This window comes from Macaca mulatta, chromosome 1 (assembly GCF_049350105.2).
Source record: "Macaca mulatta isolate MMU2019108-1 chromosome 1, T2T-MMU8v2.0, whole genome shotgun sequence".
Classification (NCBI taxonomy): Eukaryota; Metazoa; Chordata; class Mammalia; order Primates; family Cercopithecidae; genus Macaca; species Macaca mulatta.
Window position 1 is genome coordinate 200748784 of NC_133406.1, and position 23444 is coordinate 200772227.

At 44.6% G+C, this 23444-nt stretch overlaps 1 protein-coding gene and 1 long non-coding RNA gene across 12 annotated transcripts in view; one reads left to right on the top strand and one right to left on the bottom strand.

The window, feature by feature from the left end:
- Window positions 1-2190, bottom strand: part of CAP1 (cyclase associated actin cytoskeleton regulatory protein 1) — a 34075-nt gene extending 31885 nt beyond the window's left edge. For 4 of the 10 annotated variants that reach the window (XM_015136084.3, XM_015136052.3, XM_015136089.3 and 1 more), the window contains exon 1: window positions 1068-1122. The gene's annotated coding sequence lies outside the window, so the exon portion shown is untranslated. Of the gene's footprint in view, window positions 1-1049; window positions 1123-1383 lie in introns of those variants that run through there. The other 6 variants (XM_015136074.3, XM_015136043.3, XM_015136080.3 and 3 more) reach the window with 3 other exon arrangements.
- A 1385-nt stretch (window positions 2191-3575) lies between these two features.
- On the top strand, window positions 3576-22643 carry LOC106997909 (uncharacterized). 2 transcript variants are annotated; one of them, XR_001444215.3, is made up of 3 exons: window positions 3576-3759; window positions 21327-21515; window positions 22236-22643. It is a non-coding gene; the product is annotated as an uncharacterized LOC106997909 (long non-coding RNA). The 2 variants fall into 2 exon arrangements; XR_003723509.2 differs by lacking the exon at window positions 21327-21515.
- The last annotated feature ends 801 nt before the right edge of the window (window positions 22644-23444 follow it).

The following is a 23444-nucleotide window of genomic DNA, read 5'->3' on the forward strand; positions in this document are numbered from 1 at the left end:
AAGGGCTTTTCCTGAACCCCTTGTTACATACTTTCAGAGCACCGTGTTCTTTCCTAACTCTCATCAACATAATTATTTCTTAAACATCCCTGCAAACAGTGCTAGCTCCATGCGGGCAGGGTCTACATTGTTTTGTTTTAAAGCTGCATTCCCCGCATCTGGGAAAATGCTGGCACAGAATAAACACAATTTGTTACGCTGAATTTAATCCTGTGGGGTCAGCAGAGATCTCCACTTAAATGATGAAAAAAAGGAGGCTCAAAGAAGTTAAATAAGGCACCTATGGCCATAGACACTTGGCACTGCGGCCAGACCAAACCTGAGCCGTCTGGTTTCAGGTCCAGAAGTACACACCTTCAATAAAGTTAGCCTGGCTTTTCAAAACAAGAGCAGCAGCCGAGGAGGAAAAGGAGGATATCTGCCCGTAAATACAAGGATTTGCCCGCCTCTCTTTTAAAAACTCCCTAGGCATTTCAAACGGCTCAATTTGGGAAGAGGGGAAAAAAAAGTTCCACGCAGCGATGGCCTTTGACCTGCAGCAGCCTTAGGGGCAACACCGACCGGAAGACCATCCCAAGTTAGAGAGGTTCCGAGCAACAAGGGAAGGAACCGGGGCTGGTCATCTTAGGAACCAGGACCATGATTCTGATTATTTTCCTCACTCGCTATATATCTCGGACTAGCCTCTTTTCTAGGGATCAATTTACCCATCAGTGCAATGGGAGCATCAACAGGGAACAAGAAAGACTCTCCGATCTCGGAGGTTCCTTCCAGTCAGAGCACCTCAGGAATCAGGCCTCCGCTGAAAATGATGGGCGGCACTGCGAAATCGGGCAGAGGGGCCTCCCTCGGGCAACCGGACTCAGCTGCTCACCCCGGCCCCACCTCAAGAGACCGCGCCCAGGAGTCCGGGTCGGCCTGAGGGCCTCAGCCCCGGCCCTCTAGGCAGGGTTCACGACACGCGCGCAGGCCAGAAGGGCCATTAACAACACCAGGGGCCCATGGGCCGCGGAGGAGACCCCAGTCCCTACCAAGCTGCACACCCTCACCTCAGAGTTCTGCCTCACCTCCGGACTACGATCAGCCGCTCTCCGCTTCCGGCAAGAACCGCCCAGCAATCTCCGCGCGACCCACTTCCGGGCCCTCACTGGGCGCGGCACCCCCACCGGAAATGAGCCGCCGGCTGAAGCGCTAGGCTGGCCCGCGACTGGGCAGGAAGTCTCACGGCCCCGCTCGTGACTCCGCCCCCCTTTGCCACGCCCCGGAGAAAGCGGCCCAGCTCGCACAGAGGGCACTTGGGGAAGAGCCCCGCCCTCAAGGCGGGAGCGACGCGAGGAGGGCGGGCTCACAAGCGAGGTCACGCCCTCGTCCCGCTTTACCTACCCGGAATCGTCCCCGAGACCCGGGCGCAGGAAGGGCAGAAGTCCCTGGCTAAGCTCGTCTCTGGAAGGAACAGAAGAGTGGCCAGTTCTCTGTCAGTTTGGTCTCAGTGGCAGAGGCCGGTTCCTTTCCGCTGCAGTCCGGAAAGGGTCTTGGAACGACTGGGGTCCAGGATTCTCTGAGGGCAGGAATCCGGTCGGCCGTCAGCTCTTGGTGGGGATCGAGGCCAAGCTCCCCCTGTCTCTGGGCGTGCATACCTCGGTTTCCCCGTTTGTGACGTGGGAAGGCAATTAGTCTGGACATTGTTGTGGGAGGACTTGCGGAGACTGGGCGCAGGGTGTGGGGGTCAGTGAGGGCGCTGTGGGTCAGCCTCAGCCCGGCTGGCAGTCCCGGGACTGGGAAGGTAAGAAACCCTCCGCTCTCACCCCACTTCCTGTTTGGTCGGTGTGTTTTGTGACCATAGATGGTCAGGTCTGGGGCCGCGCGAGAGCCTCCGCCCTTGTGGTTTTGGAGCCCTTCCTCCCGGCGCGCAGGGTGTGGTCCCCGAGAATAAGATGAGCAAAATTAAAGCAGATCCTGCACCCACCATGCTGAAATCCGGCTTCTGAGGCAGCCTCGCCCTGGGCTGCGCGGGCCCAGGCGGCTGCTACTCGCTTCAGGGGGAGGTTCCGCACGGTGGCTGCCGCGCGCAGGGGAGGATTCACTTCCTTGCTCCTTGGGCTGGGAGATCCGATATTTGTTCCCTCAAGACTCACGCTCTCCAACCGGTCATTATCCTCCCACAAAGATTTATTTCTAGAAAAAACTGGCGAGTGCCACAGTTCCCGCCCCTTCGGCTGAAAGACTGTGACAGCTCCGTGTTTCAAGTTGAATGCAGGAGTTATATGCCAGAGTCAATCATTCAACAACTAAAGTTCTTATAATAACAGCTACCATTTACTGCACGCTGACTACTTGCCAGACCTATGCTGAGTTCTTCAAGCGTATTTTCATTTACTCCTAATAGCAACTCTCGGTGGTTGGTACCATTATGTCCTCTGGTTTTCAAATGAGGAAGCTGAATAACTTGCCAAGGTCAGAAAATAACTGTTGAAACTGAAGGAAACACATCTGTCTGACTCTAAATCCCAGGAGCTTAATTAGCCCCTGTGATAGACCACACTGCAGTCATTTGAGGCAGTTTTGAGGCGGTGAATGCCTCTGGATCTGGAGACACACTGGGTTCCAGTGCTGGCATAGGCCCTCTACTAGGGGTCAGACTTTGGTCAGGTTACTTTGGACGGGTTACTGAGCCTCTTCCTAACTATATGGCTCCCAGCATGTTTAAAAGAACATGACAACATGAAAAAATATGGTATAAAAGTCATAGTATATTTTAAATATTGACATTTAACTAAAAACACTGTCTCTCACACAAACTCTAACTTTATTTGGATATAGTCTTTGACTCTGCATTTGGTTCTTCTAAATCTCTTTCTGGATTAGGGACAGAAGGAACATAGACCATACATGCATTCTAGAGGAAGAGGAGAGAGAAGAGGAAGCAGGAAGGAGAAGGAAGAAAGTTTCCTCATCTATCAAATGGGGAATATTCATGGGGCTGTAATGAGAAACAGAAGCAGTAATGTATGTGAAACCACTTTGTAAAATGCTTCATTATAAAGAATGTACACACGACTTAAGTTACAACCCCTGCCCTAAGGAATGTCCGGTCTTTTAAGAAGTCTAGATACATGCACTTGTAACTCCAGTAAGAGATTGGAAGATAGTTGAAGAACATCCATCACATGAAGGGCTGGGCGCAGTGGCTCACATCTGTAATCCCAGCACTTTGGGAGGCCGAAGCAGGCAGATCATGAGGTCAAGAGATCAAGACCAGCCTGGCCAATATGGTGAAACCCTGTCTCTACTAAAAAATACAAAAATTAGCTGGGCGTGGTGGCAGGCATCTGTAGTCCCAGCTACTTGGGAGGCTGAGGCAGAAGAATCGCTTGAACCCGGGAGGTGGAGGTTGCAGTGAGCTGAGATTGTGCCACTGTACTCTAGCCTGGCGACAGAGGGAGACTCTGTCTCAAAAAAATAAATAAATAAAAGAATATCTGTAACATGTATTTATGCACTGAAAAAAAATTATTGAGCTACATAGTAGCAATTATTGGAAGAGTTCAATAATTGCTATGTTATTTTGTACCAAGCACAACTGGGGATCCAGCAGTGGACAAGTCAGACCCTGTTACTGCTCTCATGGTGCTTACAGTCTATTTTGGAAATAGTATTACCATTTGGAGTGGTCATCAGAAGATGTGCTGCCTTCTGTCTTCCAGCTTTTTCCTCCTCACTGATCTTGCCCCTTGTCCAGGACCCATTGCTTCATCCGTGGTGAGTTCTCATCTAGCACATGTTCAGTGAGTGCCTTGAATTCAGAATAGTAATTTCCTAGGCAGAGATGGACGGACAGATCGTTGCAGAGCAAACATGAATGAACAGTAATGGAGATGGGAATCTGTGCTGGGCTGAGGTGAGAGGTTCCTGCAGGAGAGGAGTAGGAGATAAGGCTAAAGAAAAGGGGGTTGAGCAAACTGCCGGGCCAGAGAGGTCAAACCTTAGTGAGAAAGCAAGGAGGCACTAGTCATACTGTATTTTAGAAATAAAAATCTAGCTACCGTGTAGGGCATGGCCTTCAGTGGGCAACAAAAGAGGCAGGGAGAACTGCTAGAAGATAAGCACAAAGATCTAATCAGAATCTGAATCAAAGCTGTGGTATGCGGATGCAATCAAGGAGAGAATGCAGAAGATACTGTTCTCATAAAGGGGGAAATGATGGTGATGATAAAAAGATAATAAATGAAAAGGGGATAATTTGCATATGAGACTTCAGACTAGATCTGGTACAGGTCCTATGGTTTGAATGTTTGCATCCTCTCCAAAATTCATGTTGAAACTTAATCCCTAATGCAATAGTATTAAGAGGTGAGGCCGTTCAGAGGTGAGCAGGCCACGAGGGCACCTCTCTGGTGGATGAGATTATGCCCACTAAAAGGGCTGAGGGAACTAGCTAGGCCTTTTGCCTTTTTGCTTTCTGTGCAGCTAGAAGGTGCCCTCTTAGAAGCAGAGACCAGGCCCCCACCAGACACTGAACCTGCTGGCATCTTGATCTTGAACTTCCAGCCTCCAGAACTATAGGAAATAATTTTATTGCCGGGTGCAGCAGCTCACATATGTAATCCCAGCACTTTGGGAGGCCGAGGCGGGTGGATCACCTGAGGTCAGGAGTTCGAGACCAGCCTGGCCAATATGGCAAAACCTCATCTCTACTAAAAATCCAAAAATTAGCCAGGTGTGGTGGTGGGCGCCTCTAGTCCCAGCTATGCAGCCAAAAACCCAGCTACTCGAATCTCCTGCTGAGGCAGGAGAATCACTTGAACCTGAGAGGTAGAGGTTGCAGTGAGCTGAGATCACACCACTGTATTCCAGTCTGGGTGACACAGCAAGACCGAAAGACAGAGAGAGAGAGAGAGACAGAGAGAGAGAGAGAGAGAGAAATAAAGAAATGTGTATTATTTATGAAGTGCCCAGTCTAGGTATTTTGTTATAGCAGCAGGAATGAACTAAGACCATGTATACATTCTCATTCAATACTGCTTTTCCTTCTTGGCAGGTATTACAATCCTTATTCATCATTTGTGCAATTATCTTTTAATATCTTCCTCTCCTGTAAGTTCAGCGCATTCTGAACCTGCAGAATCACTTTGTCTCTGAGGGAGCCACCCAGGTTTCCTCTATATCTCTCAGGATTTCAGACACAGAAGTCTGGCGGTTCATCTGGAGCCTCTCCCAGCCTGACTCAGAGGACTGCCTGCATCTGTGCAACCTGGCTCAGAGCCTGTCAACGTTTGGGCAGATCCTATATTCCCCTGCCAAATGGGCTAATGACAGACAACCATCTGTGTGACCCTATCTTTCTTCCCCTCCAAGGGTATGGCCCCAGATTTCAACCTCAGATAGGGTATCAGGCCCAAAAATTAGGAGTTGGCAAAAGAAATAGCTGCAATATAGAAATATGATTAAGATCTGGTTTTGGGGTCACTCTGAAACTGAATCCCAGCTCTGCCAACTGTGTGATCTTGGAGTTATCCTCATTTAACCTCAGAGAAGATATTAATACCCATCTTAAGTGGTTGATAGGAATTAGGACAGAAAACTAATAAAACACTTGGCTCACAGTAAACACTCAATGAGTAGTAACAATTATTACTAAGTATAGAGAACCTATTGTCTGTTTCCCTGGCAAAGGCCACCAGAAAGCAAAATAAGGTCTAAAGTGTCAACATACTAGATGGTGCCACCAGAACTACAACTGTCGCTATCCCCAGAAAGTTTTCCCATAGTCCCCGCTTCTTTGTATTGCTAACTTTTTTTTTTTTAAGACAGAGTCTCGCTCTGTCGCCCAGACTGGAGTACAGTGCACGATCTCAGCTCACTGCAACCTCCGCCTCCCGGGTTCAAGCAATTCTCCTGCCTCAGCCTCCGGAGTAGCTGGGATTATGGGCACACACCATGCCCGGCTAATTTTTGTATTTTTAGTGAAGAGGGGGTTTCACCATGTTGGTCAGGCTGGTCTTGAACTCCTGACCTTGTGATCCGCCCGCCTTGGCCTCCCAAAGTGCTGGGATTACAGGTGTGAGCCACTGTGCCTGGCCTTTTTTTTTTTTCTTTTCTTTTTTAAGACAGAATCTTGCTCTGTTTTCCAGGCTGGAGTGCAGTGGTGTAATCATAACTCATTGCAGCCTTGAACTCCTGGATTCAAGTGATCCTCCTACCTCAGCCTCTGGAGGAGTACCTGGGACTGCAGGTGCATGCCACCATGCCCAGTTACTTTTTTTTTTTTTTTTGTAGAGCTGGAATCTTGCTATGTTGCTCTGGCTGGTCAGGAACTCCCAGCCTCAAGCAATCCTCCTGCCTTGGCTTCCCAAAGTGGTGGGATTACAGGCATGAGCCACTGCACCTGGCCTGTATTGCTACCTTTGGACTCAAAGTTAGGCCAGGTGCAGTGGCTCATGCCTGTATTCCCAGTATTCTGAGAGGCTGGGGCGGTAGGAACACTTGAGCCCAAGAGTTCAGGACCAGCCTAAGCAACATAGTGAGACCTCACCTCAAAGAAAAAAAAAAAATTAAATAAAAAAATCCACAAAAGCAAAATTGGGCCTGTGCCCTTGGCTGTAAATGAGACCAAATAAATCAGTTAGGAATGTGAATGGTTTTGCCCACAGATAATAGAAAACTTGACTGTAGTCACTTTTTTAAAGTCAGTTTTTCTCACATACAAGAAAAATGAAGGTAGGCAGTTTTACTGGCTCAGTAATGTCAGAGCTTATATTTCTGCGATTCACTTCACCTTACCCTTGTGGTTGTAAGTTGGCTGTTGCAGCCCTAGTGCCATCAAATCATGTTTAAGGGACAAGGAAAGAGGAAGGGGAACATGCAGCGTTTGAAACTGGAAAGCTGACGTTTTCTAAGGAACCCACAAAGCATATCCTGCTTCCTGTCTCATAGCCAGATCTAACAGCAAATACTTCAGCTTTTTTGCCCCTGAGAGGAACACATTTGAGATGCATTTCACGGTGTTTTTGAGGGCCCCTAGAGGGCCTAAGCCCAGTTGTCCATAGCGGTAACCACTCATTAACAAACCAAGTTAGCTTTTCTCCTTTCCCTAACTTACTTGTGTTAGGGAATCCAAATTAAAGAGAATGGAATTGGCTGAGTCTGCTACACCTGGAAAGTGACAGTGAGCTTTGATAGTGTTTAAGGTGCTGCTCACTCTCTGTCTCTCTCTCTCTGTCTCTTATGTTTGGGATATTGTCCAAACATATAAAGGGGATACAGATTCTGAGTGTACAATAAGAATGATAGATGTCCACTATAATAAACCCTTGTGACTGCCTGACATCAAAATACACCCTTTTCTATACTTACACTTCAAAAAACAAAACTCCAAACTGATACAACCCTCCCTTTTATAACCTAAATTGTACTCACTATACTCACCTCCTACCCCTCCAAAAGGAAATTATCTCAAATCCTCATCAGTAACTTCATCCAGCAACAAGTCCAGGATCTCTGAATAATGTTCATTCTTTCTCCAGTTCATAATAATCTTGCCTCAATATTCTGTAGCCTATGAACTGAACTTTCTTCCTTTTCTTTCTTTTCTTTCTTTTTCTTTCCTTTCTTTTTTTCCTCTTTTCTTTTCTTTCCCTTCCTTCCTTCCTTCCTTCCTTCCTTCCTTCCTTCCTTCCTTCCTTCCTTCCTTCCTTCCTTCCTTCCTTCCTTCCTTCCTTCCTTCCTTCCTTCCTTCCTTCCTTCCTTCCTTCCTTCCTTCCTTCCTTTCTTTCTTTCTTTCTTTCTTTCTTTCTTTCTTTCTTTCCTCTCTCTCTTTTTTTCTTTTCTTTCTTGAGATGGAGTCTCACTCTGTCACCCAGGCTGGAGTGCTATGGCTCAATTTCACCTCCCTGCAACCTCCGTCTCCCAGGTTCGAGCAATTCTCCTGCCTCAGCCTCCCGAGTAGCTGGAATTACAGGCATGCGCCACCACGTGGACTGAACTTTAAAGTTAACCGCTGTAACATGCCACACCCTATATGTATTCGTGGGAGAAAGGCAAATGAAAGGAGAAGAAAATTCGATACAACATGTAGATATTTAACTGGCATAGTGAAAAACTTTCTGTAACTGATCACAAAGATTTAGTTATCTTTGACTTCATATATCCACTACCCATTCTATATCCTCTTTGTCTTCAGCCAGCACCTCAGTTCACTAGGGTCATAGAGATGGAAAGAGAAAGAGGCATGAAGGAGGCATGCCACTATCTTAAACGTCCTGATCCAGAAGTGGGACATACTAATTTCACTTACATTTCATTGACTAGGACTTAATCATATAGCTTCTGTTGGGGGCTGTAACTGAGTTTCCTATAGGTGACCAAACCCTCTTTCTTGTGGGATTGGAGACATTGGTGGTCATTCCTATATAATATTCTCACAATTTTCCATTAATTTTTAGCACTGGATTTACAAGAAGTAGGAGGTACGCCTAGTATTCTCTGGGTTATGTGCATAATTCTACACTCTATTGTATAGTGACAGTTCTCTTTTACCTTGAAAATAGGCCCATACCCGAGCTAACCATGATAACCGGTGCAGGTTAAATTTAACATCAGGCTCTCTATGGTGGATAGCCCTGATTTGTACCAATTGACAATTTTTGTGGTGTAAATACTCTCACTACAGTCAATTGTAAGCTACCAAGGTTATGTCACTGAATGTAGAGTTGAGAAAAATGCACTGTGGTATGCAGAACTAAGGTGTTTCAAAGATGTGCACATCCTAATCTTAGGGACCTGTGAATATCTTACTGTAAATGGCAAAGGGAACTTTGCAAATGTGATTAAATTAAGAATCCCGGCCGGGTGCGGTGGCTCAAGCCTGTAATCCCAGCACTTTGGGAGGCCGAGACGGGCGGATCACGAGGTCAGGAGATCGAGACCATCCTGGCTAACCCGGTGAAACCCCGTCTCTACTAAAAACTACAAAAAACTAGCCGGGCGAGGTGGCGGGCGCCTGTAGTCCCAGCTACTCGGGAGGCTGAGGCAGGAGAATGGCGTGAACCCGGGAGGCGGAGCTTGCAGTGAGCTGAGATCCGGCCACTGCACTCCAGCCTGGGTGACAGAGCCAGACTCCGTCTCAAAAAAAAAAAAAAAAAAAGAATCCCGAGATGAGGAGATTATCCTAGATTATCCAGGTAGGCCCAATGTAATCACATGGATCCTTATAAGGGAAAGAGGGAAACAGGAAAGTCAGAGTCAAGAAGCTTAAAAGTCAGACGAAGCTCAGAAATCAGATGAAGCTCAGAAGAAGCGATAGTACGATGAAAGCAGAGGTCACAGTGATATGACCAAGGCCACATTTTCCCCTAGAGGCTCCAGAAGGAGCACTGTTGAGCTGTGGCATGGGGGCAATGGTATTAAAAGGATTATGGTATCGGCTGGCTTTGTTAATGGCATCTGAAGTGTTGAAAAAAGAAGTAAGATCTGGCTGGGACAGGTGGCTCACTCCTGTAAACCTATCACTTTGGGAGGCCGAGGTGGGTGGATCACCTGAGGTCAGGAGTTTGAGAGCAGCCAGGTCAACATGGCAAAACCCCATCTCTACTAAAAATACAAAAATTAGCTGGGCGTGGTAGCACGTGCCTGTAATCCCAGCTACTTGGGAGGCTGAGGCAGGAGAATCTCTTGAATCCAGGATGCAGAGGTTGCAGTGAGCTGAGATCACACTACTGCACTCCAGCCTCGGTAACAGTGAGACCCCATCTCAAAAAAAAGAAATAAGGTCATGTTACTTATCAACGCCATTATGTAAGTCAACTCTGGCTGGAGTGATACACTGCACGATTATATATTTATTTGCTTCTCCTTCATCGGCCATTTCTTTCTGTCGCTTTCCCTGACTTCTCTGCTGCACATGCCAGTTCTTAAAAGTCCAGTCTTAGTTATTATCTTTATTCCAATGCCTCTCTGGTATGTCTGCTCTCCTTTTATGTAGCTTTAGTTTCTAGAACATCTTTCTTCAACTCCGCTCAATGACATTGGACAATATGCCAGTGAGTCACCACAAGATGGCAGCCTTGCTAATTTTGGCTGCACTGAATTCAGTTATTCATTCCTTCAAGTTGGAGGGGTAGGGAATGTTCTGAATAAGACTTTAATCTTACTTATTTAACATTTCTTGACAGCTTGCTCAATAATGGGTCTTTTAACATATTAGTGTTGTTGTCTTTTAATGGAGAAAGCTAGGTATTCCCTTTGCAGATTAGAAAACTGAAGTTGAAAATGATTAACTTGTTCAAAGTCAGGACCTGGATTTGAAACCAGAGTTTTCTGAGTCCAGAGCCAGTGCTCTTTCTATTACATAACTGATTCATAAGATGCAGTATTGTTTAAAGTTTTTTTTTTTTTTTAATTACAAGTAACAAGCTGGGCTTGGTGGCTCATGCCTGTAATCCCAGCACTTTGGGAGGCTGAGGCTGGCAGATCACTTGAGGTCAGGAGTTTGAGACCAGCCTGGCCAACAAGGTGAAACCCTGTCTCTACCAAAAAGTACAAAAAATTAGCCGGGCACGGTGGCACGCACCTGTACTCCCAGCTACTCGGGAGGCTGAGGTGGGAGGGGAATTGCTTGAATCTGGGAGGTGGAGGTTGAAGTGCAGTAAGCCAAGACCGTGCCACTGCACTCCAGCCTGGGTGACAGAGTGAGATCCTGTCTCAAAAAGCAAAACAAAACAAAATAAGATTACAAGTAACAGAAAACCAACTTGAGCCAGTTTAACAGCAACAACACAACAAAGTATTTGCAGTACCTCATGGAAACTTAGGACAGAAATGATACCCTGGCTGTAAAAGAGAGAACAGAGGCAGGGATTGGAAAGGCTTGAAGGTGTGGGGGAAGAGAGACAGAAAAATGGGGAAAGGAAAGGGAAAGGAAAAACTGGGGAGGTCCAAGAGATTAACTTCTGTCCCATCCCCCGTTCAATTAGACTGGCTTCATTTTAATGCATTTTACATATCAGGGCCCCATGCAATATGTTACTTGAAAATTAAGGATTCATTACATTATTATTATTACTATTATTATTATTATTATTATTATTGAGACAGAGTCTTGCTCTTTCACCCAGACTGGAGTGCAGTGGTGCTATCTTGGCTCACTACAATCTCCATCTCCTGGGTTTAAACGATTCTCATGCCTCAGCTTTCCAAGTAGCTGGAACTACAGGCATGCACCACCATGCCTGGTGAATTTTTGTATGTTTTGTAGAGATGGGGTTTTGCCATGTTGGCCAGGCTGGTCTCGAACTCTTGGCCTCAAGCAATCCACTCATCTCAGCCTCCCAAAGTGCTGGGATTACAGGCGTGAACCACTGTGCCCAGCCTAAGGATTCACTATATTAAACAATACTTTTTAAAAAACCATGTATATTAAGGCATTCCCCCATTGCTGGACAGTTAGGGTTGTTTGTTTGTTTGTTTTGAGACGGAGTCTCACTCTGCCACCCAGGTCGGAGTGCAGTGGCACTATCTCGGCTCACTGCAACCTCCACCTTCTGGGTTTAAGCCATTCTCCTCCCTCAGCTTCCCAAGCACCTGGCATTACAGGCACATGGTACCATGCCTGGTTAATTTTTTTGTATTTTTACTAGAGACGGGGTTTCTCCATGTTGCCAGACTGGTCTCGAACCCCTGACCTCAGGTGATCCACCTGCCTCTGCCTCCCAAGGTGCTGAGATTACAGCGTGAGCCACCATGCCCAGCCCTAGGGATTTTTTTTTCTAATGATTCACTCTAATAAGTAAAATTATAATGAATATGTCATGTTGCCATAGGCAGTACATGAAATCATAAAGTAATTCCATTTTCCCTGACTCTTACAAGTTTTCTTAGGGGAGCAGGGAGGCGGGTGTGGTCACAAACAGTTCTAGCCTGTGACCAAAGTCTAATGCTACTTAAGTCTTCCCTCGCTGTGCCCTAAGACTGCAAATATTTAGTAAGCGTCTAACTGCAAGCCAGGCACTACTGAACACTGTGGATACAATGGTGAATAAAATAGGCACAGTTTGTCATCTTGGAGCTAACAATCTAGTGACGAAGACAGACACCAAATACTGTACTAAATAATTACAAGAATCATAAGCAAAGTGCTGCCAAACAGAAGTTCAGAAGGATAAGGAAACACATAACAGGGTGAGCGGATTTAATCTGGAAGGATTAGGGCAGGATGCCCTGAGGAAATGCTATTTAATATGAGATCTCATGGGTGAGTATGAATTAGCCAGACAGTAGAACAGGGCAGAGAGAAAAAATAAGTTCCAAAGGTGAGAGACAGCATAGTAGGTTCAAGGAATTGAGAAAAGATTAGTGTGATTGAGCACAGAGAATAAAGGGAAATGAGATGAAACTGAGGCAAAATAAATAGCAGGGTCCAGATCATGCACAACCTGTGTGTTATATTAAAGATTTTGGAATCTATTCCAAGGGAAGTCACTGAAGGACTTTAAACTGAGAACATGCATGGTCCTATTTGTGTTTGAACAAGAACATTCTAGCCATAGCATGAAGAAGGGCCAAAGTGAATGCAAGGAGGCCAGAGAATTTAGCTGTTGAAGAAGTCCAGGCAAGAGCTAATGATGGCTTGGACTGCAGTAGCAGCAGTAGGGATGAAAAGAAGTGGACAGATTTGAGAGTGAGTGATCTAGGAGGTAGAAATGACGGAAGCTAGTGACTGATCTTTTATGGGTGTGTGTGTGTATGTGAGAAAGAGGGAGTAGTCAAGTGGACTTTCAGTTTTCCGGCTTGAGCAGCTGGGTGGATGGTATTTCCTTACAGACACTGGGAGCACTAGAGGATGAGGAAGTTGATGGGAAAAGGTGGTAAGTTCTGTTTAAGACATGTTCAAGTTGAGCCGGGCACGGTGGCTCAAGCCTGTAATCCCAGCACTTTGGGAGGCTGAGACGGGCGGATCACAAGGTCAGGAGATCGAGACCATCCTGGCTAACACGGTGAAACCCCATCTCTACTAAAAATACAAAAAACTAGCCGGGCGAGGTGGCGGGCGCCTGTGGTCCCAGCTACTCCGGAGGCTGAGGCAGGAGAATGGCGTAAACCCGGGAGGCGGAGCTTACAGTGAGCTGAGATCCGGCCACTGCACTCCAGCCTGGGCGACAGAGCCAGACTCAGTCTCAAAAAAAAAAAAAAAAAAAAAAAAGACATGTTCAAGTTGAGGTGTCTGTGAGATTTCCTGAATATGCAGGACTGAAGCTCAGAAGGCAAGTCTGGCCAGGAGGTGTAGACTTAAGAGTTCTAAGATTTATTTATTTTTTTTGAGACAGAGACTTGCTCTGTCACCCAGACTGGAGTTCAGTGGCACAATCTTGGATCACTGCAACCTCTGCTTCCTGGGTTCAAGTGGTTCTCAGGCCTTTGCTGCCCCATTCCCACCCCCAGGAGCTGGGATTACAGGTGCATGCCATCATGCCCAGCTTTTTTTTTTTTTTTTTGAGATGTAGTCTTGCCCTGTTGCCCAGGCTTCAGTGCAGTGGTGCAATCTTGGCTCACTGCAACCTTCGCCTCCTGGATTCAAGCGATTCTCCTGCCTCAGCCTCCCAAGTAGCTAGGATTACAGGCGCCCGCCACCATGCCCAGCTAATTTTTGTAGTTTTAATAAGATGGGGTTTCACTGTGTTGGCCAGGCTGGTCTCAAACTCCTGACCTCGTGATCCGCCCACCTCAGCCTCCCAAAGTGCTGGGATTACAGGCGTGAGCCACCGCGCCCAGCCCTAATTTTTGTATTTTTAGTAGAGACAGGGTTTCACCATGTTGGCCAGGCTGGTCTTGAACTCCTGGTCTCAAGTGATCTGCCCACCTTGGCCTCCCAAAGTGCTGGGATTACAGGCATGAGGCACTGCACCTGGCCGTGGAATTCTAAGATTGAAAGAGTACAGAGTGAGGCAAGAAAAGGGTCAGCCAGAGCTGCTCACAGAGCTACATGAAGAGTTAGAAGCCAGAAAAGAAGATGGAAAAGGAGCAATTAGAGAGTTAGCAGAAAGTCAGAAAACTACATGGTCCAAAAAAGCCAAGGGAAAAAACATTTCAAAAAGGCAGTGGATACCTGTACTAAATAAAATAGAGTGATCACATAAAAAGGATTAAAAAGTATCCCTTGGATTTTAAGACATGGTGGCCTTTGGTGATATTTTCAGAAGCATTTTTTGCACACTGGTAGTAGGCAGAGACTAGATAAAGTGTAATGGGAAGTGGGAGGTGAGAAAATGGGGAGAGCATGTAGGTTACGCTTAAAAATTTTCCTCTGAGAGTGGACAAACAAAAGGGGTTGAAGGGAGACTTATTAACCCAGCTCTTCAAGCTAAAGATTGAAGAGTTGAATTTGATTTGACTCTTCCATTCCTCTTATGTCCCCTTTCCAATATATCAGCAAAGCCCATTGGCTCTAATTTCAAAATATATTCTGAATCTCTCCACTTACTCGTTTTCTTCACTGCTGCCTACTCCAAGCCACCATCATCTCTTGCCTGGACTATCATAAGAGCCTCTCGATTTATCTAATTGATCTCTCTCTGCCATTCATTTCCTACATAGCAAATATATGAACTAACGAGGGAACTTATCCTAAATACAATGGTGGGAAAGGCTAGAGTTGCTCTAGAGTTGCTCCCATTGCTAGAGTTGGTCTAGAGTGGCTCCCCTTCAAAACAAGGGAAAATGGGAGGCATACAGCAGAGACAACTCTGAAATCCAACTGATTTAGGTTGATTAGAGCTTAGTCCAATTGCCAGGGAGTTGTTCATTGTGGTTTCAGCTCCAGTGTCTGGGCTCTTTACACTCTCTGAATCATCCTTCCTTTTCTACAAGAAAATTGAGTTTGTATTGTATATGAGTAGCCTTCTCAGCCTGCTTCCTCCCTATAAAGGGCATCTTCTCATTTTGTACTGTCTATGTCCCAATTAGTCCTAGCTGATAGATGCTTCTGCCAGAGTAATTCTCATAGAAGCTTTGTGGGTTCCTTATGCATCAATTTATTATCCACTCCAACAAAGCTACTCTCATAAATCTCTTTGATTTCCCTTGAGAAACTGCTCCAAAATGTCCTTAAGATCTTTGGAGAGACTTTTTTCTATCAGATGAATTCTATAAAGCATCCTATAAAGCATTCGATAAAGGTCTTAACCTTTAACTTATTTTCTAGATAATATTTTCCTGACGGTGTCTTGGATTTTACTTCTGCCCAGATCCATTTCTTAATTTTAGAATCATTTGCCATCTGGAGAGGCTGACAGTGAAAACAGTTTTACGTTCAAGCCAAGTAAGTCCTGGTCCTAGATATATATCTCTCTTAGCTTTATTGAGATATAATCCACATACCATAAAAGTCTCCCATTTAAAACATTCAGTTCAATGTTTTTAGTATATTCACAGAGTTGTACAACTTTTTCCATGATCAATCTTAGAACATTTTTATCACACCAAAAAGGGACCTGGTACCCATTAATGATCATACTCTGTCCCCCCTCGCCCCTGCCACCTCTGTCTTACTCTGTTTGTGCTGCTACAACAAAATACATGAGACTGAATAATTTATAAATAATAGACATTTCTCACAGTTCTGGAGGCTTGGAAGTCCAAGATCAAAGCACTGGTGTTTGGCATCAGGTGAGGGCCTTCTCACATGGCAGAAGAGATGGAACCCACTAAGTCAAGGCCTTTTATAAGGGCCCTAATGCCATCCATGAGGGCTCGGCCCTTATTAATTATCTCCTAAAGGCCCCACCTCTTAATACTATTACACTGGTGATTCAGTATCAACATAGGAATCTTGGGGACACATTCAGACCACAGCATCCCACAACCCTCCCTGCCCAGCCATAGGCAATCACTGATCTACTTTTTGTCTCTATAGATTTGCCTATTCTGGGCATTTCATATGTTAAATAAAATTTATGGTCAGGCACAGTGGCTCACCTACCCAGCTAATTTTTTTAATTATCTGTAGAGATGAGGCCTTACTGTTGCCCCGGCTGGTCTTGGTCTCAACCAATCCTCCCACCTTAGCCTCTCAAAGTGCTAGGATTATAGGTGTGAGCCACTGCACCCAGTCCTATAAATTGATTTTTTTTAAAAAAAGACAACTCAACCATCTGCAACAATAGGGGCTATGATTCATCCCACTGACCTCACTCATTCAAGTTTCTCCTCAGGAAGAGAGGCCTGTGAGAGCTGTAGAGGAACTTCTCTCCAATGATGTATGGCAGATGGATCTTGGCAGTGCAAGGGATGGGCTATGTGAGCAAGGGGTAGACTGTGTGCACAACCTCTTACATCCACCTTCACAAAGAGAATCTGCTGTGAGGTGTGGAGATAACTGCCGTACCTCTGGGATTTGCCACAGCATTCTTGCCAAGGCACGCTTTCCCTGGATTCATCCCAGCCAATGACCGAGCCCCAGGGCATACTACAGCTGGGCCATTTCTGCCTTATGTGGGACTCCTTTACTGGGCAATCAGCCTGGCCAAGAGTTTTTTCAGAGCTGCACTAACACTCGGAGCCTCTTCCTATCCAATCCTCCTTCTTTCCTTCTCTCCTCTCACGGGTGTCAGTCCTGCACTATGGCCTGAAGATTCTCCCTGTCTATTCTTCTTCTTCTTATCTTTTCAGTCATTTTCCCCTTGAACTTTTTTCTTTTTTAGAGACAGGGCCTCACTCTGTCACCTAGGCTGGAGTGCAGTGGCTCAATTATATCTCATCGGAACCTCGAACTCCTGGGCTCAAGCCCCCTCCCGTCCTCAACCTCAATCTCTTGAGTAACTATCTGCCTTGAACTCGTGAGAGGACTCAAATTTATGCAGCTTTTAGCTGTTTCTAAGGAAAAGTTTGATATGGGTGCTACCATAGTGAAAGCCTAAAATGTGGAATTGGCTTTGAAACCACCTGGCTGACTGAGGCTGGAAGGACCTTGAGGTATGGCATGTGGCTCGCGCCTGTAATCCCAGCATTTTGGGAGGCTAAGACAGGCGGATCACCTGAGGTCAGGAGTTCAAGACCACCCTGGCCAATATGATGAAACCCTGTCTCTACTGAAAATACAAAAATTAGCTGGGCATGGTGGCAGGCATCTGTAATCCCAGCTACTTGGGAGGCTGAGACACGAGAATCGCTTGAACCTGGGGGACAGAGGTTGCAGTGAGCTGAGACTGCACCACTGCACTCCAGCCTGGGCAACAGAGTGAGACTCCATCTCAATAAATAAATAAATTAATTAAAATTTATGGGAGGCCATTGATTTGGACTAGGTTCCTGCACTCAGCCTAATAGACCAAACCAATGGAGTTTTAACTACAGTGACTGAGCTGAGATTATAGGCGTGCACCACCACACCCAGCTAATTTTTATATTTTTAGTAGATGTGGGATTTCACTCCGCTGGCTAGGCTGGTCTTGACCACTCCTGACCTCAGGCGATCCACCTGCCTTGGCCTTCCAAAGTGCTGGGATTACAGGCATGAGTCACCGCGCCTGGCCTATTTTCTACATGATTTTGCAATGGTTTTCCAGCTTAAAATTTAGAGTCAATTTGTTCATGTAAAGAGGATATCAAATACCAATATCCTAAAATATTAACAAACTATTAAGTGTAAAACTCCCCCAAATTCAGCTTAATATGAAGCATGCTACTTGCATCATAGAATTTTCAAATATTTCAGGTCACATTAACAAAGAAAGGAAAAATTGGGTTACTGTTGCCAAAGATGTCACAGATAGTATGTAATTCTGACAGGCAGATCCAAGACAGGGAAGCAGTTTAAAACAAAACAAAACAAAACAGGTTTGACTTAATAGGTTATACTTAGAAAATGTTACCCAATATTAGAAAATATATATTTTTGTCAAGAATTTCCACGGAGCTTTTATGAATGTTGACTGTGCTCCAGGTTACAAAATGAGTCTCAAACACCAAAGAATCAGTATACTTACCACATGGGGTGTCTCATTATAATTGGAGGACAATAACAACAGTAACAGCAACACCTTAAAATACCCTGTATGTTGGAAAAATTTTAAATATACTTACTGCTAAAGTGATCAAAGAAGACACCATACAAGAAACGTATCAGAAAATACTTAGAATGATTTTAAGAACACTATGTTGAAATGTATAGGATGTACTTAAGGAGAAATGCATAGCCTTACGTGCTTATATTAGAAAAAAAGATAGGCTGAAATTTAAGGAGCTAATCTTTAAAGTCAAGATGTTAGACAAAAAAACAACAAAGAAAGCAGAAGTGGCAGGGCATAGTGGCTCACACCTGTAATCTCGCCACTTTGGAGGCCAAGGCGGGAGAACTGCTTGAGGCCAGGAGTTCGAGACCAGCCTGGGCAGTATAATGAGACCCCCATCTCTAGAAAAAAATTTAAAATTAGCCAGGCATGGTGTCTCAGTCTCCGCTACTCAGGAGACTGAAGCAAGAGGATCACTTGAGCCCAGGAGATCAAGTCTGAAGTGAGCCGTCATCACATCACTGCACTCTAGCCTGGCAACAGAGCAAGACCCCATCTCTAAATAAATAAATAAATAAAACCAAAAAAAAAAAAAAAAGAAAGAAAGAAAGTAGAAGTAATGAGATAATAAAAACAAGAGGAGAAAAAACAATAGGAGAAACTAAGCAGAAAACAAATATATGTGATAAAAGAGATTGATGGAACCAAATGTTGGTTCTTTGAGAAAAGTGATGAAATAGACAAACCACTGGTGAAATGATGAAGAAAAGAACACACACACACACACACACACACACACAAAAACAGAAGTAAAAAAGAGGACATACTACAAGTACGGCAGAGACTTATGATGTACATATTTAAAGACTGTCTACCCCAGCCTGCCCTCTGGCCAACACCATTCATGTCCATTCCATGTGCAAAATATACTCACTCTCCTCCCAGGACCCCCAAAATCTCATCCCACATGGTATCAGCTTGAAGTTCACGGTCTCATTACCTAAATGAGGTCTAGGTGCAGATGAAGCTCTTCAGGTGTACCTCCTTGAGTGTGGGTTCCTCTTGATATGAAGACCTGTGAAATACAGTCAAGTCATCTGTAACACAAACACAACATCCAATAGTCATATGAGGATGGAAAACTAATAAATGCTCCCATTCAAAAGGGATGAAGAAGAGGTACATAACAGTCAGTGTTCCATAGTAATTCTGAAATCCCAGTCACACGCACATTTCCGTGTCCTTGATTGGGACCCAATCCTGCTCACTGCAACCTCCACCTCCTGGGTTCAAGTGAGTCTCCTGCCTCAGCCTCCAGAGTAGCTGGGACTACAGGCACGCGCCACCACACCCAGCTAATTTTTGTATTTTTAGTAGAGACAGGGTTTCACCATGTTGGCCAGGATGGTCTCAATCTCTTGACCTCATGATCTGCCCACCTTGGCCTCCCAAAGTGCTGGGATTACAGGCGTGAGCCACCACACCCGGCCTAATTTTTGTATGTTTAGTAGAGACAGGGTTTCACCATGTTGGCCAAGCTGGTCTCAAACTCCTAACCTCAAGTGATCCTCCTGCCTCAGCTTCCCAAAGCGCTGGGATTACAGGCATGAACCACGGAGCCTAGCTGGGTGTGATTGTGTTCTAATACAACTTGATTTACAAAAACTGGAGGCAGGCCAGGTTTAATCTAGGGGGCCATAGCTTGCTGGTCCCTGATCTAGGAAAGAAAAGAAAGTTCTGCATATCAACCCCAATAATACAGCAGAAAAATAGAGCAACCCCAATTACAAAAAAGAAAAAACATGGAAAGGTACATGAGTAGGCAATACACAGAAGAGGAAACTCAGAAGAATAATAAGCAAGTGAAGAGATTCTTAAATGCAATTACAATCAGAAAAATGTAAATTAACGATCTAATCTGAGAGCAAAAATTAGAGATATGACAGTGAGATTTGTTGGGGAGAGAGGAACTCCATAGTAGACATAAAGACTGGTGCCACTACTTTAGAGGGCAGTATGGTGGTACATAGTCAAATAGTGTGTCTGTATACTTAATGGTCAAGCAAATTGGCTTCCGAGTCAATATCTCAATGAAATTCCTACCCAAGTCCATAAAAGTTCATGAACTAGAATCCTGTAATCCCAGCACTTTGGGAGGCTGAGGCAATGGATGACCTGAAGTCAGGAGTTCGAGACCAGCCTGGCCAACATGGTGAAACCCCATCTCTACTAAAAGTACAAAATTAGCCGGACTTGGTGGCATGCACATGTAATCCCAGCTACTTGGGAGGCTGAGACAGGAGAATCACTTCAACCCGGGAGGCAGAGGTTGCAGTGAGCCAAGATCATGCCATTGTACTCCAGCCTGGGCAAAAAAGAGCAAAATTCCATCAGAAAGAAAGAAAGAAAGAGAGAAAGAGAGAAAGAGAGAAAGAGAGAGAGAGAGGGAAGGAGGGAGGGAGGGAAGAAAGGAAGGAAGGAAGGAAGGAAGGAAGGAAGGAAGGAAGGAAGGAAGAGAAAGAAAGAAAAGAACTAGAATCTTCATTGCAGCATCACTGGTTTCAGTTATTTTCTCTTTCTCTCTCTCTCTCTCTCTCTCTCTCTCTCTCTCTCTCTCTCTCTCTCTCCCCCCCCCCGTGTGTGTGTGTGTGTATATATTTTATATATATATATATATATTCCCTTCATTCCATAGCCCAATTCTCATATATACATATATGAGAGAGAGGGAGAAGTGGAAGAATTGCATGAACCAATGGCGGTAATGTGCCATGGAATGCAGACAATGATTAATCACATCTGAGGTTAAAATAAAAACAACATATAATATAAAAAGCCAGAGAATATGAATTTTTTTTTTGAAGGAATAAAGCAACTTTATAGGGAGATAAACCTCAGCAGGGCTATGAAACCCTCCTCAATTCTTCAGACTTGGGACTGGCCATCTCCACAGGCTTACATGTAAGAGTGTGCTGAGTAGCATCTGAGTCAGTATGAGAAACATCTGAATAACAGTGTGTAATGCCCCCTTGAAGTTACCAAGGTTTGAATCAGTGTACTCTAAATTCTGAATGTATATGGGTGATGACTAAATAAGCGCAGGTCATATCTGAATCAGCCTACCCAGTCCATAGTATCCAATATACATAGCATGATTCCCTAAAAATGTTATTATATATTAGTATATGCATACCAAAAAAAGGTGGAGGACTTTGCTATAATCTATTGATAGAGTTATTGGTGAGATGTGTGTGGTAGAGACTGGCCAAAAGTTCAACAAATCTCTTTCGTCTTCTGCCTGGCCACTCGTCAGCTTATATTTCTCAGTCTCTCTTGCAGACAACTATGGCCATGTGCCTGAAATCTGGCCAATGGAATTGTGGACAATTCTCCGAGCTCTTTCTCCTTCTGTGGCAACTTTGAAAGCTTTGAAAGCTGTGTGTTCAAGATGAAGACAGAAGATAGAAGGAATCTAGTCTCTGAATCATTGCTTGGAGAAGAGCAATTTGATCAGTGGTGTGAAAATAAGTAATTCAAAATCTAAGCTATTGGGCCGGGCGCAGTGGCTCACGCCTGTAATCCCAGCACTTTGGGAGACCAAGGCAGGTGGATCATTTGAGGTCAGGAGTTCGAGACCAGCCTGGCCAACTGAGTGAAACCCTGTTGCTACTAAAAATAAAATAAATAAAATTTAAAAAATAAAAAAATTAGCCAGGCATGCTGGTACATGCCTGTAGCCCCAGCTATTTGGGAGGCTGGGGCACGAGAAACGCTTAAGCCCAGGAGGCAGAAGTTGCAGTGAGTCAAGATTGCGCCACTGCATTCCAGCCTGGACAAGAGAGCAAGACTCTGTCTCAAAAAAAAAAAAAGAAAGAAAGAAAGAAAAAAATCTAAGCTGTTGGAACATTTAATTATTTTGAGCTTTAAAGAAAGGTGTTTATGAGGCTTGAGTCATGTGACAGGCAGCTGTAACCTAGGTAGCTGTAAACATTTTTTTTCTGATTATAGATTAGTCTTCTTATGTACGTAATTTTGTAAAATGTTGTAAATGACTAAAGGGTACTTCCCTTTAGTCCCACATCACTGTTGCTCTTCATTATAGATTAACTTCTATCCATAATTTTATCAAATTTTATAAAATTTTAAAAATTTTTGTGTGTGGCCAAAAGTTCAACAAATCTCTTTCCTCTTCTGCCTTGCCACTCATCAGCTTACATTTCTCTGTCTCTGTTGCAGTTAACTATGGCCATGTGCCTGAAATCCGGCCAGTGGAATTGTGGACAATTCTCTAAGCTTCTTCTCCTTCTGTGGCAACTTTGAAAGCTGTGTGTTCAAGATGAAGACAGAAGATAGAAGGAACCTTATAAAATTTTATAAAATTTTTTAAAATTATGGATAGAAGTTAATCTTATATAATGTATTACATAATTATCTTATGTAATTATCTACATAATTTTGTAAAATGTTGTAAATGACTAAAGGTACTTCCCTTGTACTTCCCTTTAGTCCCACTTCACAGTTGATCTTCATTGTAGATTAACTTCCCTCCTACCTCTGTCACACAAAACCTTCATGACTGTCACATTATATACTCTTTTCAATTAGAGAATAAATGAAACCAAGCCACAAGGAAAAGAAAACAAATTAACTGGCCGGGCGTGGTGGCTCACACCTGTAATCCCAGCACTTTGGGAGGATCACCTGATGTCGGGAGTTTGAGACCAGCCTGACCAACATGGAGAAACCCTGTCTCTACTAAAAATACAAAATTAGCTGGGCGTGGTGGCACATCCTATAATCCCAGCTGAACGTGGGAGGCGGAAGTTGTGGTGAGCCAAGATCGCACCATTGTACTCCAGCCTGGGCAACAAGAGTGAAACTCCATCTCAAAAAAAAAAAAAAAAAAAAATTAAGTGATTGAATTGTTTTAATTCATAAACCAGCTTTGTATGAAAAATGCTCCTGTTAAATTTCTTTGTTTTCTTCCTTTATAAACAAGACCTTAACTTTTGACTTCAGAGTACTGACCCCATTTCTCTGGAGTCTGTGTTTCCTGAATGGGTATTTCCAGATTTTCACTGAATAAACGCCTTAAAAATTTTTTTTTTAGAAACTGAGTCTCACTTTGTTGCCCAGTCTGGTCTTGAACTCCTGGCTTTAAGCAATTCTCCTTCTTGGTCTGCCACAGTGCTGGGATTACAGGTGTGAGCCACTGTGCCCAGCCTGAATAAACTCTTTAAAAATGGGTTCTGGGCCGGGCACGGTGGCTCACGCCTGTAATCCCAGCACTTTGGGAGGCCAAGGTGGGCGGATCACGAGGTCAGGAGATCGAGACCATCCTGGCTAACACGGTGAAACCCCATCTCTACTAAAAATACAAAAATTAGCCAGGCATGGTGGCGGGCGCCTGTAGTCCCAGCTACTCAGGAGGCTGAGGTAGAAGAA